Genomic DNA, 17,126 nt, shown 5'->3' with positions numbered 1-17,126 from the left:
CTTCAATAGTATCCACTACCACAGTTGATGGGAAGCAGTGTGTTGTAATAGAAGAGCTGCTCTGGCAATCAAATGACCCGGACAATATCCATGCTCTGTGGCAACTCACATAGGTAAGCTTGAAAATTCAGAACAGAATTCTGTGTTCTTAATAGACTATGGTTGATTATGTACAAATTCAGCTACTAGTATCCCCTTTACTGTTTCCATGCCCCTTTACAGTGCAACTTTGTGGCTTTTCTATCAAGAGATGCAGGATATTTTCATATCTCTTGAATCTGGACTGATTATGTGACTTGGAATTGTTAAAAGAATGCAGCAGAAATGACATTGTTTTAGTTAACAAGCCTTGACATTAAAAAAACTTGCATACTTCTGATTTCTCTTGGAACTCTGAGCAGGCACTATGTGAAGGAAGCCAGACTCACAAAGGATGAAAGAACCTTTGGCCCAGGGCAGAGACAGCCCAGTGTTCTCAGCTGAGAATATCCTAGACTAGCCAGATCCCAGATGACCCAGTAGCTAACCACAGATGTAAAGTACTCAGGCAAAATCAAAAGAATAGCTCAGTTGATCCCATTTAAAATTGCCAACCTACAGACTTAACTAAATACATGGTAATTTGTTATTTTAATCCATTCAGATGTGGGATGGTTTATTACATGGCAAAAGCTAACTGATACACAGACTTAATATATTTTAGTTGAGTGAAAGGATATATCATTGAAATGCAAAGAAAAATATTTCTAAAGTTATTCTACTTCTGATGTGAAATTCTATATTACTTTTTCTTCTATACCAATATAGCTTTTTTTTTTATCCATACCAAATTCTAAATTTGAGGGGAAATATACATTTCTATTTTAATTTTTAAAGACCACTCTAAAGGAAATAAAAAAGAAATATTCTTCATTGTTTATTGATAAGAAAATTACTTAATCACATTTTTTACTATAAAAATTTCATGTGACAATTTATAATTGAAATAATCTTAGTTCTGTTTAAAAATGGCACTTGATTTATTTTTTAAGGATTAAACTCTCTATATTAGCCATAGAGATTACCTTCAAAGTTTTATCATTTTAGTCATTTAAATAACATAAGTATTTTGTATTTGAAAATTGCTTCCCCTGCAGAAAAAAATAAAATGCCAATAGATTATCAAACAAAACTCATAGTAATAGAACACTTTACCTGCATAAGTATTTATGAGTGTCAGCAGAATTACCAATTTCCAAAGCAACCTCATTTCCACTTTCTGAGGTCAAAATTTCTCCCATACAATCAGCCGGAAGGAAAATGTCTATCTTCCAGTCTGAAAGAAAAAAAAAATGTCATGAAATGACAAATATACAAACATGCATATTGTAAAGTATGTATGAATTGTTGCATATTCATTCAAGTTGATATTAAAATATTAACCTAAATAAAGCAACCTAAAGGTCTACTTTATATATATATGTGTAGTTTGTAAATTTCCATAATTTCAGCTCATATTTCCATAATTTCAATTCATACCTTAGAAATACATGTCATTTGCTGTAGTAGTGTAGGGGCTGGAGTACAATTCAATTGAATGTATTCTATGTGGATTAAAACTTTCATGAGTATAATTTTAAATTTGGTTCTTTTTGAAATGTTAGAGAGGTTTAAAAACATGTTAAATCAACTCCCACAATTCTGTTGGTGACTTTTATTTTTGATTTTACACCATTAGGAAAAAAGTAAAATATTACTCTATCTTATATATATTAACAGTGATTTTATACATTTCATGGATTTTTAAGTGTTTTTTTAAATCAGTATTATTCTCAATATATTGAGAATATATTCATTGGGAAACATTATTTTCCTATTGTTACTAGAACTAAAATTAATATTGTGGTATAAAATTTCTGCTGGAACTTAATTTCTGGAAGTATTATCTTTCAAGTGTGAGACATACATTTCCTTTGTGATCACATCACAATTTTCTCTAATTTATTTTGACATTTAAGTTTTCCAGTGATAAATGAAATCAAGATAAAGTGTTTGTTCAGCCTTTACTCCAAAAGCGAAATCTAGTAAGCAGCTCATAAAGCTCATAATCTCAAAAAAGTATAGAATAAACTCACGTAGGTCACATTTGATAAAAATTATTTTATATCAAATGATAGGACCATTTGGAAACTTTTAACTTAGTGTAAATATATTGTCTTGCAACTTCAAATATCTCTTGGAAGCATGTGGATTTTAAGTGTAAGTCTAGTAAAAAAAAATTTTTTTTGATCATTTCCTGATATATTTTTAAATTGTAAAAATCTTTAATTTCTTTCTGTTACTAGTTACTTCAACTTAAACCCCAGGGACCATATTCAACTTTAAGTCTTTATAAAATCCAAGTTAAATGCTTTCAAATTTAATCTAGGAATAAAAATCAAAAAGAAAATAAACAATATTCAGGTCAATATGCTATGCTGATTTGACAGTGTCCTACCAGAAATTCTGTCATATCTTACATCATCTTTGCATTCTCTTTGACACCACAGGTTCTAAGCTCTTAACCCCTTATATTTAAGTGAAATTATACACTATATCCATTCATTAATTTATATTTTTTCAAGAAATATTTATTTATTTATATTTATTCTCTGCCAGACATTAGGTACTTTGGTGTTAGTAGTGAATCTAAAACCCTTCATTTCTACCCTTGAGGTCTTGCCATCTTTTAAGAGACACAGACTTTTAAGAAAAACAGCAAAATCAAACACACACACACACACACACACACACACACACACACTGATAAATAGTTAGGTGTGGTAAATATGGTAATACTTTGAAGAAAACAAGTGCAATCTATGAGATCTATGAGGTGGGGTTCAAGTAGTATTTTTGAACGGAGGCTTGAAAAATGAGTATGCTTTAGCCAGGCAAAGAGTACATGTACATGAGGTAGGGAGCATAGGAGAGCAGGGATTAAGATAGGTAAGATGTAGAAGGAGACTACTAGCTGTCTAAGCAAAAGGGAGAGAGCGTGACAAGGTCCTGAAGCAGGCCTGAGTTTGCATTTTCAAAGACCTGACAAAGATCCAGTTTGCTATTCAGAAGGATAGTGGCATGAGACAAGGTTGGAGAAGGACAAAGAGGTTAAACTGTGGGCCATGTTGACGAGTATGGATGTTGTACTTCCACATTATAATGAGGATTTTTAAGCAGGACAGACTGAATTTAATATACGTTGTACAAACATCACTGGCTGATGTGGAGAATGGAAGGGGTGGAGTAAAAAGTAAAAACTTACAATTACCAATTTATCTGATGGGCATTCATTATTTCTTCCGACCAAACAATTCTTCCCCCTTCTTCTGATAAAAGCTCTGTGTTTTTTTGTTTTTGTCTTTGTTTTTGTTTTTTTAGGAACCATCTCCCTACACACCCTCAGTCCATATAATGAGAGTGAGATTTCTTTCACCTCCTAGCTCCAGGGATGAGGATGTGACCAGGGCTATGTCAATCAGGAATTCATTCCCCTGGCTACAATGTTTTGTAAAAGGATGGGCATGTAGCCTAAGCCAAACCAGTGACAGCAAAGCCAAGACATTTGTCAATAATATTAAGACAGTTAAGTTGTTAAGATATAATCTGTTGATCCAATGTAATACAAAATTTTGCAAGTCCTGTCTTGACCCAATTTTGAAAGCATGGCTAAAAACTCTCAACTCCCCTTAGCAGATAGTTTGCTGAGTTCCCACCCCAACTTCTTCCCTTATCAGGCCCTGACACTTCTGGGTTATAATGCACACAAAGCAATTTCCAGAGGCCTCCAGTTACCTAACAACCAGGAATGGCCCTTCTTCCTAGGGCTGACAGAATTATTCAAAATACTCAATCTCAAGGATGCCCTCGAAACTTAGCTAACACTACTTCACTTGCCATACATTAGTTGCTCTTATCCTGTCCATACATACTTGTCATGCATAAGTCCCAGCTTGCTATTATCCTGTCCCTGGGTATACTTCTGTGAATACCCCTTCTCTCATTTGGATCTGTAGGAAACAAGAGTTTTGCTTCATATATCCCAGTTTCACATATATGAGTGTTATTATGTTGTGTTCCTCCATCTAAAGAACCTGTAGTCATAGCTGATATCATGACATTATGAAATGCCATGCTTAAAATCTGGAATTCCCAGATGTGAATGAATAAGACAAAATCTTTGCCCGATCCAGTTTGGGTTGTAATTTTTTTTGTCTTACACAAACAAAATCATCTGACTAGTGTATTCATTTTTCAGCCTGAATTTATATAAAGTTTTTCTTAAAGACTCCAGTGCAAACTGACATGATATATACCCCTTGAGCCTCGTATTTATCAAAGACTCCATTATATTGCCAGCATTGTTGTACATTATCTTGAAGATAAAGCTGTATGTAATGCTTGCTCCTAATACATGGTATGGTATGTAATGTAGAGCTCATAGGTATTCAGTAAGTGTCTGGTTTGTATTTGACAACCAACCAACCTAGTATTATCAAGAAAAAAGACTAAACTGGGAATCTAGAGACTTTGCTTCTACTACTGTCTTTCTCTTAACCAGCTTATTAATATTGGGTGTTTCATTTATAATCACAATGATTGTCAGCTTCCTCCTATGAAAAAGGAAGGGTTTGACCTAGAGATCACCCTTAGATTTCTTCCAGCTCTGATAATCTAAGATTGTTTGATTCAACCAGGTATCTAACTTCATAGCACATTTTTCCCTTTATCATCTGATTGCTTATCAACATCCTCTAATGAGGGCCAAGTCCAAGAGATATTTTATTTTGCAATGCTCTATAAAGATAGCCTAAATAGCTAATATTTATGCATCAGTTGCCATTTGTAAAAGTTCCATTTGTAAAAGTTTAAATTGCCTGAGGAAGGAGAATACACTGGCTCAATGAGAACAATCTAGATAAGAAGAGTCTGGTTATTTACTCACAGGAAAAAGGGATAGAAATATTCAGTAGCTAAAATTTATGCTGGGCACTGACACGCAAAATAGCCACAGGAATTATTTCTAGGTTCCTAGAATCCTAAAGATTGCTTGAGGCAAAATAAAGGAGGCCAGTATATAAACTTAACTTAAAAGAACTTCCCGAAGCTCTAAAAAAGTTTCAAAAATGCATCACCAGCACTTTGTTTTAGATGAGGTTTATAAACCATGCAATCTTTAAATATCATTTTGGCCTGAAGAAGTGGGTGTCTTGGTTCATAACCCAGCTGCTGAGGTTATTGTTCTATTATTACTGGACAAGCTTGTCCCCTCCAGACCATATGTGTTTCTTTTTCCTCTCATGGAATTTCTCAGTGCAAAAGTAACAATTTCAAACACTTCAACACAAGAATATGTGTAGGTACACAATCTCTTTCTTGTAATCCCCCCCCAATTTTTTTTAAATCTCTGAAAGTTGAAATACCCTTGTAAGTTGAGTGGCAAAATTAATTTGGTGGTAAAATCTGTACCAAATTAATGTGAGGTTGTTTAGTCTGTTTCATCTAACTTAGCATGAATATTTAGGTTTTGCTGTTGAACAGAAAGTGTTGGTTGATGATAGAGCTGTTCAGCCCACTGAAGGTATTGTCTAAATACGTGTAATTTTGAACATTGCCTTTCTAAAGACCAAAGTAGGGATCAGCAAACTGAAGTCTTCTGACCAAATTCAGTCTCCTGCCTGTTTTTGTAAGTAAAGTTTCACTGGAACCCAGCATACCTATTTATTTATGTACTGTCTATGGTTACCTTTGTGCTACAAACGCAGAGTTGAGTAGTTGTGCCAGAGACCATATGGCCCTCAAAAGTGAAAATATTTACTATCTGGCCCTTTATAACCTTAGGGCTTCTGGAAGTTCTGTTGCTGATCTCTGGTCTAATATATTCTAAAGTCTAAAAACATTTGGCTCTGAAGATTTCAGGTAAAGGAATGTGGAACTCTATTTCTCTAACCCCATGTATACATACATACTCAGCAAGAATTGCATGTTTAACAGAAAAAATAAATGGGTCTTGATTTTGAAGTAGCTTTGGACTGTATCGTACCTTAATAGGATATCTTCTTACCACGTGTCCCCAATCAGCATCTGACTCCCCCCCCCCCCAGATGGCACAGGAGAGAAGAGTTTAGAGATGATTGCTGTGACTGTGAGTTTGTACCTAAGACTGATTGTTCTTAACCCACACAACACAAACGTTTCCTTCATTTGGTTCAGAATAACCCATTTTGTTTTCAAATAGAAAGCCATCACTCAACCTGTTTCTTGGCCATAAAACCATTCGTCAGTCTATGAATGTGCTACAAATGCTTGTAAACCAGGAATGATTAGGAAGTTAAGTATTGGCTCGACTTTAGGTAATAGAGTAATTCTGGGAGGTTGTTGCCAGGTTAAATTGTGGTGTGCCCAGCAGACATGGGAGACAATGGGTGCTACCAAAAGAGAGATGGAATGCATCTGTGCTGTTTAGCTTTTACAAAAGTACCTTCCAACTTCTCTTTGCACTGAGAACTAGCAACATTTGCTTAAACAAAACGGTGGGTGGATGTGCACGTACAGTTTTGTAACAAGCCTTTGAAAGGGGCTCATGAAGGATTCTACTTGGTACTCAATAACTACACTTACAAGCTACAGAGAATGCCTAAGATAACCTAACACATCACATTGAATGACAGAAGAAAAACATGGGGAGCTATTCTTGTCTAACTGTCTCAACTTGATGCTCTTTAATGTCTGTAGATACATCTATGTGATACCAATTTGGGTGACAGACAATTTTGTTAATCGGTACATACAGTGTATAAAAATCCTCAGGTCGGGCTTCCCTGGTGGCGCAGTAGTTGAGAGTCTGCCTGCCGATGCAGGGGACGCGGGTTCGTGCCCCGGTCCGGGAGGATCCCGCATGCCGCGGAGCGGCTGGGCCCGTGAGCCATGGCCGCTGAGCCTGCGCGTCCAGAGCCTGTGCTCCGCAACGGGAGAGGCCGCAGCAGTGAGAGGCCCGCGTACAGGAAAAAAAAAAAAAAAAAAAAAATCCTCAGGTCTATTACATATTGTACCTGTTTCTTGCCCTTTTTGCATTATCTGAAATGATTTTCTGACTTTGGTAGTAGGAAAAAGAAGCAACTACTCATTGGCTTTAATGGTCACTGTAAATACAGGGTAATATAATGACCAATGGAGGAATATTACTTAAAATATTGCCAGCTTCTCTCTATGTGTATTAACTGTGCTGCTTTAACATGAAAGGAAATCATTGTTGCAAGTGCATTACTCCTAATGGGCTTATTCTTCCTCTACGTATAGCAACATTGCTTTGACATTGAAGAATTTCATAGCAGAGATTAAGATCCATTTTCAGATGGCATGTTCATCATCAGAACAAATGTGCTCAGCACTAATTGCCCTTTTGTTTTTAATTGACCACTTAATTAACTGCACTAGATAAATTAAAAATCTCAAATCCATTTTCTTCAGGTAGCCCCACTGTTTTATTTCAGTATGATAAAAATCTGTGGCCAGATAGAAGGGAAGATGCTTAATAATTTTACAACAGATTTCCAACCTCAGCATTCATGGAGTTATTTACTATCAAACTAAATCAATAATAAATTAAAAAATGAAATATTTATGATCTGAAAAATCTGATTTAGACTAGGAAACCCCAACTGCCTTTAAGTCAGGCAAAGTAGCAAGATAAATTATGCCATCACAGTCTTTGTTTTCAGAATATAATGCAATCACTTATGATAATTGTTATGCCAGCTCTCAAAATAGGCAGTCATAATAGATGATAGATTAGCAGAAAGATATAACACAGCGTGTTTAATGCAATCGTAGAAGAAACATTCCTTCTTTTCTTCGAGGAGACATGATTACATGTTCAGTTGTTAACAGCATGAAATAAATGCAAATATGTTTGTTATGAAAATAGTTAGAATCATTTCTACACATTTTCTTATTAGCGAAACCAAGCTGTACAACTTAACCTAGTCATCAATAGTCTATCTCATATGGCTTTTGCTTGAGGCAGTGGAGTCTTGCTGAAAGAGACCAATGTGAAGAAATTAGTTTTCTAAGTGATAAGAAATCATCCTTTCAATGAATTTCAGAATTGAAAGAAAGTACAGATCTTCCTCAATTTACAATGGGGTTATGCACCAATAACCCCAATATAAGTTGAAAATATCGTAATTCAACAATGCATTTAATACACCTAACCTACTGACCAGCATAGCTTAATCTAGCCTACTTTAAACATGTTCAGAACATTTACATTAGCCTACAGCTGGGCAAAATCATCTAATCCAAAGCCTCTTTTATAGTAAAGCGTTGAATATCTCTTGTAATATGTTGAATATTGTATTGAAAGTGAAAAACAGAATTGTTGTAAGTGTATCAGTTGTTTACCTATGTGATTGGGGGACTGACTGGGAGCCGTAGCTGCCCAGCATCATGAGATAGCAGCCTACAGCATATTGCTAACCTGGGAGAAGATCAGGCTTCAAAATTCAAAGTAAAGTTGAATTTGAAACATCGTACGTTGGGGTCCATCTGTGTAGAGATAATATTGTTTTTGTAGGGGAGGAAACTGAGGCCTCAAAGGAGTAAATAATTATCCCTATTCAGTTCATGACCTAGAGTGAGACCTGAGGGCAGATCCCTGATAGAGAGTCCTCCCTACTGCATGCCCTTTTTGATCTGTGACACTGGACCTGTCACCTAAGTATAGCTTCAGCCTCTGTGAGCCTATTTTCCCAACTGAAAAATGCAGGTAATTATATCTCATAGAAATGCTGTTGGTATCTCTATTAATCAGACTAAGAGAATCAGGGTGGGTGATAATGTAGTTTGGAGGATTTGTAATGTCAACTCTCATCTCTGAAAACGGTGACAAGAAATATTTGCTGTTCAGGCAAACCTAACTTTATTAGACTTACTACAGAAAGAGAGACTATAAGTTGAAATAGTCTTAGTACTACCTCAGAAGGGGAAGTTATGGATTATATTTATAGGATTTTATGGCCTGAGCTGAGTGATTTTAAGGTTAATCTTGCAAGATGAAGAACTGACTAGAAATAGGCAGAGTTCATGGTGTAATAGCTTTAGATTGATGGGCGCCATGTGGTTAGACTCTTGATGTAGGTCTTGATGTTGTTCTTGAAATGAAAGTTTTATCCTATAGAAGTGAATACTTCCTAAAGCAAATAACTAAATTACTTTGCTTTCAGTATCATTTAACACAGGGATAGGGAATTATGCCAGTTTCAGTTCTCAGTAATGGGTTGAATAATAAGATGGACATACTGCAAACCAAGCACCAAAGCAGAAAGGAGTTGGGAAATTTTTCTGTAAGAATCAGATAGGAAATAACTTTTGCTTTTACAGATCATTCGGCCTCTGTTGCCACTACTAAACAGGACTGTTGTAGCAAAAACGCAGCCATAGACAAGACATTAACAAATGGGAGTGGCTGTGTTCTAATAAAACTTTATTTACAAAAAAGTGATCAAGGGTAGCATTTAATCCAAGGCCACAATTTGCCAACCCCTGTCTAAAGAATGGCATGGAGAGAAGTTTCTAGTGAGAAGTTATCAGCCCAAGCCTACTGAATATTTGAGTAACCTCTGGACTGACAAGAAGCTGGGAGGGAGAGTGAGTATATCAGATACAAGATATATTCAGAAATATAATTCAGAAATATCTTGATTAAAACAAATGGAGTATAGTCATTTGCCCCATTCTTTTTAATCTAAATATTTCTGAATTTTGCTACTGATATCTATGTTACCTATATGATATATATTATAATGTATATGATATACATATATCATACATAGATAAGTTTAACAGTAAGAAGCAGATTAGTTTTCTTTTCACTCTTTTTGCTTCTTCATGTATTCCAAATTTAAAAAAGGACTAAAGAAAACAAGAATATTTATAGCAAGATCCTACTGAAACAACTATGCATACGAAGCATTTTGTTTGTTTGTTTTGTTTGGGGGAATATAAATAAGCTTATTTGGGAGCAGTATTAGAGCATCAGAGGAAAAAAAATTACTTCTTTATGTGCTTAAGAAAAAGCAGTCAGACTGGGGGAAAATTTTCTTTTTTTCTGCTTTACTAAATTTGTCAAATTAAAGAAAAACAAAGCAAAACAGATTGGTATAGGCCAAAACAATATCTAAATCTAATAAGATGGTATTTAATAAGAGTACATATTAAGTTTTAGGTTTAAAACATTGATCTATTTATTCAGCATAGGAGCAGCATGGGGAAAAGAGACTTTACATAATTTCAAGTTAGAAAAACAAACACAATATGGGGTGATTCTAGGCCAACATTCAATATTTGCTTATCTTTTGACATAGTTGCTGAAAATCAGATGTAACTGAGGTTGCATTAATAAAAGCATAGTGTCCAAAACAAGGAATGTGCTATTTCTACCTTAACGTGCGCTTATGTAACCACATAGGGAGATTGTATTCTCTTCTCAACATCAAGGCTTAAGAGAAATTTTGACAAATTGAAAGCCTCTCCTAAGGAGCAGGGTGAGGATGATGAAGTGGCTGGGAGCTTATGAGGGTCACTGGAAAAAAATGAGTATGCTTAGCCTGGGGAAGAGAGGATTTAGCAGGCAGAGGAGAACCATCTTCGAATGTTTGAAGGGCTGTGTTGTGGAAGAAGGATTAGACTTATTATTTGTGTCTCAGGAGAGCAGAACTGGGACCAAAGAGTAGACATTTCAGGGCAGCAAATTTCAGCTTAATATCAGCCCAGAGCATTTTAACAAGTAGAATTGTCCAGCCAGTGGTTAAGTGCACTGGCTTTGAAACCTAGACTTTCTAGGTTTGTATCTCAAAACTTACAGTCACTTAATAGCTTTGTGACTTTAGAGGAAGTAAAATACCATCTCTGAGCCTTAGTTTTATGATAATGACAATGGAAAAAGTACTATCTACTGCATGGGTTTATATAAGGATTCAGTGAGATTGTGCATACAAAGAGAAAAGTGGTTTTTCCATGAGATACCAAGTTCTTCATGACTAGACATATAGAAGGAGCAGCTAGATGACAACTTCTCTGGAATATTATAGAGGGCATTTCTGCACCAAGTAGAAGGTTAAGCTAGATGACCTCTTAAGCCCTTCTAAACTTGTATCTTTTATTTCTATATAGGAGCAGGAAACTGAAAATCCTCTGTACCAGGGATCATTAGGTGGTGGTCCAAAAGCTGGATTCCCCTAGAAGAACACTTGAAAATTGGGAAACCAGAATAAAAAGGAACATTCTGGCTTCTCTTTAAGTATCTGAAGACTTGGTATCAATGGTTCACATTTCTACATGGTTAAGAAGCCGAATCCAGCCTCTGTACCCCAACACTGAATTAAATCTTGGAGACAGGGTTTTGGGTGAAGTAGAAAAGAATAGCTTTATTGCTTTGCCAGGCAAAAGGGGCCACAGCAGGCTAGTGCCAGCAAAGCTGTGTGTCCCCACTTGGAGAGGGTAGTGAGAAGTTCTGTAGTAATGGTTCAAAGAGGGTGTGATCAGCTCATGGGCGTTCTTCTGACTGGTTGGTGGTGAGGTAAGTGGGAGTCAGCATCATCAACCTCCTGGTTCCAACTGGTCTGGGGTCTACATGCTTGTGGGCAGCATACCTTCGTTAACTGTTAACTTCACTCACCTGATGGGGGTTTCAGTATCTACAAAACAGCTTAAAGATATTGTGTGTATCCCTTGATGGGGAACAGGACCTCGCCCCAAGCTGACACTATTGTTTGTTTCTCCCCTGTCTCTGTCCCTTCCCTTCCCTAATAACAGCTGCTTGAACCTGCCCGTTGGAACTCAGGGAAGGTCATGGAGGCTGAATAAAGCCTATTTCTTATAATCAAAGAATTGGGGGACACAGGAAGCTTTTTGTGCATAGGAGCCTCACAGGGCCCTGCTTGGTATCAGTAACAACACCTTTAAAAGGCATTAACAACAAGCATCAGCAGTGCTTGGCCCTTTAATATCATATGCCTCAGTTTAGACAATAGAACCAGTTCGTCTAAGATGCAGCCCACCTTAGTCTCATATCACCTGCCTGATCTCTGAAGGCGGTGTATTGCCACTTCTGTCCTACATTAGCTAGGTGAGATAGCTGGAAGCAGTCCTTCTGGACTGCAATCCTTTTGGACAGGATAGAAAAATAGGAGGAGGAAGAGAATGAATGGGATACCGGCAGACTGTCTGAAAGGGAAGATTAACAACAAAAGTATTAATAATATTAGTTTTTGAATACTGACCAGTTACCAGGGTCTATGTCAAGGACTGTATGTACATTGTCTCATTTAATCTTTACAGCAGTCCTATAAGGTGTGTAAAATGATTGCTTTCCTTTAATGGGTGAGGATACTAAAACTTGGAGGGGTAAATATTTGTGCAAAGGTGTGCCCAGCTAATAAATGGCAGAAAAGTTTCTCATCTGACCAGTATCTGTTCCGATCCTGAACCTTTGCTTTCCTCCACAATGGCCAATCTTACAAACTTTACAATTTTGCCTAAAGCCAGTTCTGGGAGATTCAGTTCTAATTTCTGAGCAAACATATTTCTGATAGGAAAGATCTCTTCCTATCAGAGTTGCAAAGGGAAGATTCCTCCTTCATTGTGAATAACCTGAACTGTTATGAATCTATATGGCACAATGCAAGGTTTCCCACAGTGTGCTTTTTGGACTTAAAAAAAAGTAGCGTGTAGTCAAATACTATGCAAAATGCAAGGTTAAATAAGGTGAACAAGTTCTTTCCTGCAGGATTTCTCAGTGTCTCTACTCTTCTAATGCACATTATAGAATCTGAGGAGAAGGGTACGTACTGTTTCTTAGACTTCTGTGATCCTGGGACTCTGTTTTCTTCAGTGTTTACCCTAGAGTGAATGAATGCTCCATAGAGCACAAACCTAATAGAGAGAAAAGAGCCCTGGACCAGAAATGCGATGGTATCGAAGTCCCAACTCTGCCAACAGCTAGCTATGTGATCTAAGTCTTGTAACCTCTGTTCTTATGTTGGGACAGTAATATCTGTCCTACTGACCGCTCCAAATTTTTATAAGGATCAACTAAAAGAGGATTTAAAAGAGCTCTCTAAATTGAAAAAGCCCAAGATATGCATAAGGGATTAAATGACTAATGTTTCTGTCTCCTACATAACTGATCAGGGAAATGGGCTAGATTTTAATCACTTTCATGCCAATCAGCGATTTTCTGACCTCACATAATGTTGTATCTTTTTAAAATGCATGAATGTGTGAATTTTCTGATCTACCTGGAAAGAATTATCAAAATATTATCTATATATTCATATTGTCATGAATACATTAAAGCTATGCAATTGTAAGCTCTCTGCTGAGAAAGAACACACGTTCTTCCAAGGCTATCTATTAAGGAAGGAAAGAGGAAAGAAATAGTGAGTACTCATAGCAGGATGTACACTGATTCCATTCTCTTCCCTTTGGCTAAGGTTCATGGTCCCCAGCCCCTGGACAATTGGACCTTTTGCCTTCTCTTCCATCAACCTGTCCCCTGATATGTGCTCCTGTTGGCAGTCCTGACCTCACAGAAATAGGAGTCATCTCCGGAGGAAAATGCAGTTGCCTGTCAACACTGTCGCTGTAAAACTGGGAAATTCCTCTGCTATTGAGAAGCTAGAACTTCTAAAATAAGAAAAATAAAAAGGAGAGAGAGAAAAAAATAACTCATTTGGCAACAGGGAATGGCATTGAACCTTGGTCTCTTAAGTGCCCCATTCCTTGGCTTTTTAAAGTTGCAGAAATGCGGATCAGGCTTTCTGTTGAGTGTGTTACTCTCGCTAAATACATGGTCCCCGAGAGGAAAGATGCTGTGGCCTGGGGCACGGGGGACAGACCTCATTCCCCAGCCCTTTGCTCATTCTTTCACCTTTAGAGATGGCTATTGTAGGTAAGGAAAAAAAAAGTCATCTGCTGACCTGACGATACACTTCCCCAAAGGCAGGGTATTAAGATGTTATCTCAGATTTCCCCCAGTTCATGCCTGCTTCCTGCCTTCTTACTAATAGGACCTAAACTGCCTTCCAATACCTGGATCTCATGTTTATATAAATAGTACCCCACTTTTGTAAATTGATATATAGTGTGAAAAGTGCTTTCTCAAATAAAATGTCTCATTTTGATTTTTTTTTTTTTTTTAATTACCAAGAAAAACAAAAAGTGAGGCTCCGAGAGATTAATTAACTTTCCTGGAGTCAGCCAGGATAAAGTATGCATACTCTTTTAAAAGTATTGTTTTATATTTTCCACCCTCTAAATTTTGGTGACTTGGGACAAAACTGTATTCTAATTTATATCCAGATATAGGTAAGGGTATTGTGAGCTGTGAACAGTAGGGAGGGAATAACAGGAGGATGTGAAAAGCATTCTTAGAGGAAAGGAGCAGTACCTTCTACAGAGGTTCCCCATGGGCAGACTGGCCCAGTGAAAACATCACTGGACCAGGAATCCAAAGGGCTCAGAGACAGTCCACCACTGCCAGTAACCAGTTACATAATCTTAGTAAATCCAGCAACATTTCTGGTCTCAGAATTCTATGCTGAGATGGGAGAGCAGGCAATTCAACAGAAACAAGTAGGAGGCAGGCTTCCAAATAATGTAACGCTACTTCAAGTATTGGGCCAAAAGCATATAGGTAGTATGTGGCTGAGCTGGACCTTGGACCTAGGTCTTTTGATTTTAAGACTAAGGCCCTTTCCATATTATATATAGGAAGCACAGGATTGATGTCAGTGATCTGGACATATGTACTTGGAATTATTCTGAAAAAAGACATTAATTGGTTTCCACAACAGTAGGCAACTTGAATGTAAAGGTAGTTTTAGGAAAATATCTAAAGTGGGACAGGCTATAGTGAGACTAAGGGCAGAGTGGTGCTCTTAAAACTGCCTTTTGTTCAGTCCCTATGGCCGCCTACTAGACTAAGCAGATCTGTGGAAGGAAAGAGAACACCAGACAGTAGTTTCTTTTCTCTGCATAATGTAAACAAAAGGCCATGATTCTGGGGAATAGCTCCCAACCCAATCCAGCAGTCCATTTTGCATATAGGTAGATGCCCACTACTGCCCTGAACTCCTATGTGCAAGAGGGCATTGGTTCTGTTAGGCCGCCATGTCTGAAGGGACATGGAAAGGATGACAGAGTCATTGACTCAGTGGCTTTGAGCTTTTCAAGAGGAGACAGTGGTAGCTGAAGGTCTGTGCTCTGTAGCCACGCTTCCTCCTTTCAATCCAGCCTCTGCCTCTCATTCAGTAAGGAATTTGGTACAGGTTACCTAACTCTTCTGTGCCTTCGTTTCCTCATCAGTAAAATGGGAATAATAATAGTAGCTACTTCCCAAGTCTGAGGTGAGGATAAGTTAATTCATATAAACTGCTTTGAAGAGTATCTCGTATGAAACCAGAGCACACTAAATAATAGCTGCTATTATTATTGTCATCATTATTGTTATTATTATTAAGGACAAAACAACCAAATTTAAAAGATCAGGTCATTTTCAAGGATGCCTCTATCTTTGATTATGTTGGTCCATCTTCCTAGAATTCTCCAATTTTAGAATTCTGCCAAGATTCAATGACCTTTATCCCATGAAGATTTTATTATACCTTCCTTTAGAAATTCTTTCACTTTCAACTTCTAATCAATTTATCTTTAATGAGGAATGAATAAAATATTTAAGGTATGACTACTTTTCCATAATATATTTTGCTGGTCTATTCTTCAGGGTTTTGTGTGTGAGTGTGTGTGTCCTTGTACACAGGAAGGATCAAGTTACACTAATTCACTGAGCAGGTGAATGGTTGCTACTTATGACTTAAATGTATTTCAGGGGTGTTATGGAAAAAGCATTCAGAAGCAATAATAATTTTGAGAGTTATCATTCTCTTTGTTACGTTATAGAATTCAGTACAGTCTCCTTGAAAGGTGATACACTAGACCTTTTAAATAAGGGTAATGAAGAGAAGTAGGTAGACTTACCCTTGCCTGTCTTCAAGTGACTATTACCCAAACAGTCTAGAATGAGGAAATAAGTGAAAGAAGAATTCTTTTTGCACTAAAGTGATTCCAGGCAAGGATGATATCACCTATACTCCTCTTAGCATCTTTTTCCAACCTATATGTCTGGTATGTCATCAATGGGACAGCTGGTCTTTAGGCTTCCAGAAGAGGTATATCTTCTGAAAGGGCAGTGACTTTGGATTCTGCATCTGAATCTCCAATGGCTTAAACTTGGCCTCCCAAGTGTAAAGTGGTACCTGGGTGCAACACATTTTTGGCTTATTGGTTGCAAACAGATTTTAAAACGATATGAGTTTGAAAACATATTGATCATGTTGCAAGATGTTATTTGGAGATTTTACAGTAAAAGAAATATAAGCACAGCTGCATATTTCAGAAATTTCAGTCCCAATTTGCTTGTCAGTTCCCAGAACATACTAGTTTTTCAGGGGATGTACATATATAAATAAACTAAATGCATATAGAAAAGCACATATATCTTTTCTTTCCAAATAGCTTTCCTTCACTCTACCTGACATAAACTCCCTCATGTCCCCAGCCAGAATGGTATTTTTGGCACAATATTGTTCCTGACTTCTCTATTGCCTCCTGGGGACCTGCCTTTCAAACATCTAATGTGAATTTTCTCATGAATGCCAATGATACACGGCTACATTTTTCCTTCGAACTTTTCATCCCCCAGGCACTCCAAGTACTCTGTAACTACTTCCAAGTTATCCATAATTAGATGGGTAGCAATTACTTGTAATAGAGGGTGGAAAAGGCAAAGGGCATTTTTATTGGTTCTGGGAAGATTTAACTACATTGATACAGCATTTACTGAAAATCCCCATCACCCCAGAGCATGATGAATGGCCACTTCCATCTCAGCTCTGTCTCAGGAGGTTTCTGGGTGCAAAGTGCCCTGAGGTCTCCTTTGCCACACAGAGAAGCTAGTCTCCATTCATTCTCTCATGTTAACTTCACTTGAGTTAAGTGCGCAGACAACAATTTATTCACTCCCAATTCAAATCAAAATAAAGGTTTAA

At 37.2% G+C, this 17,126-nt stretch overlaps 1 long non-coding RNA gene across 1 annotated transcript in view; it reads right to left on the bottom strand.

Annotated features, from left to right (window-relative positions):
* Nucleotides 1–17,126, bottom strand: part of LOC137232668 (uncharacterized) — a 118,741-nt gene that overhangs the window by 59,505 nt on the left and 42,110 nt on the right. The window contains exon 2 of the long non-coding RNA XR_010947130.1: nucleotides 1,195–1,315. This is a non-coding gene — a long non-coding RNA (uncharacterized lncRNA). The remainder of the gene's footprint in view (nucleotides 1–1,194; nucleotides 1,316–17,126) is intronic.

The sequence above is a fragment of the Pseudorca crassidens genome, chromosome 10 (assembly GCF_039906515.1).
Source record: "Pseudorca crassidens isolate mPseCra1 chromosome 10, mPseCra1.hap1, whole genome shotgun sequence".
In the NCBI taxonomy this organism is placed as follows: Eukaryota; Metazoa; Chordata; class Mammalia; order Artiodactyla; family Delphinidae; genus Pseudorca; species Pseudorca crassidens.
This window is presented reverse-complemented; position numbering and strand designations above follow the sequence as displayed.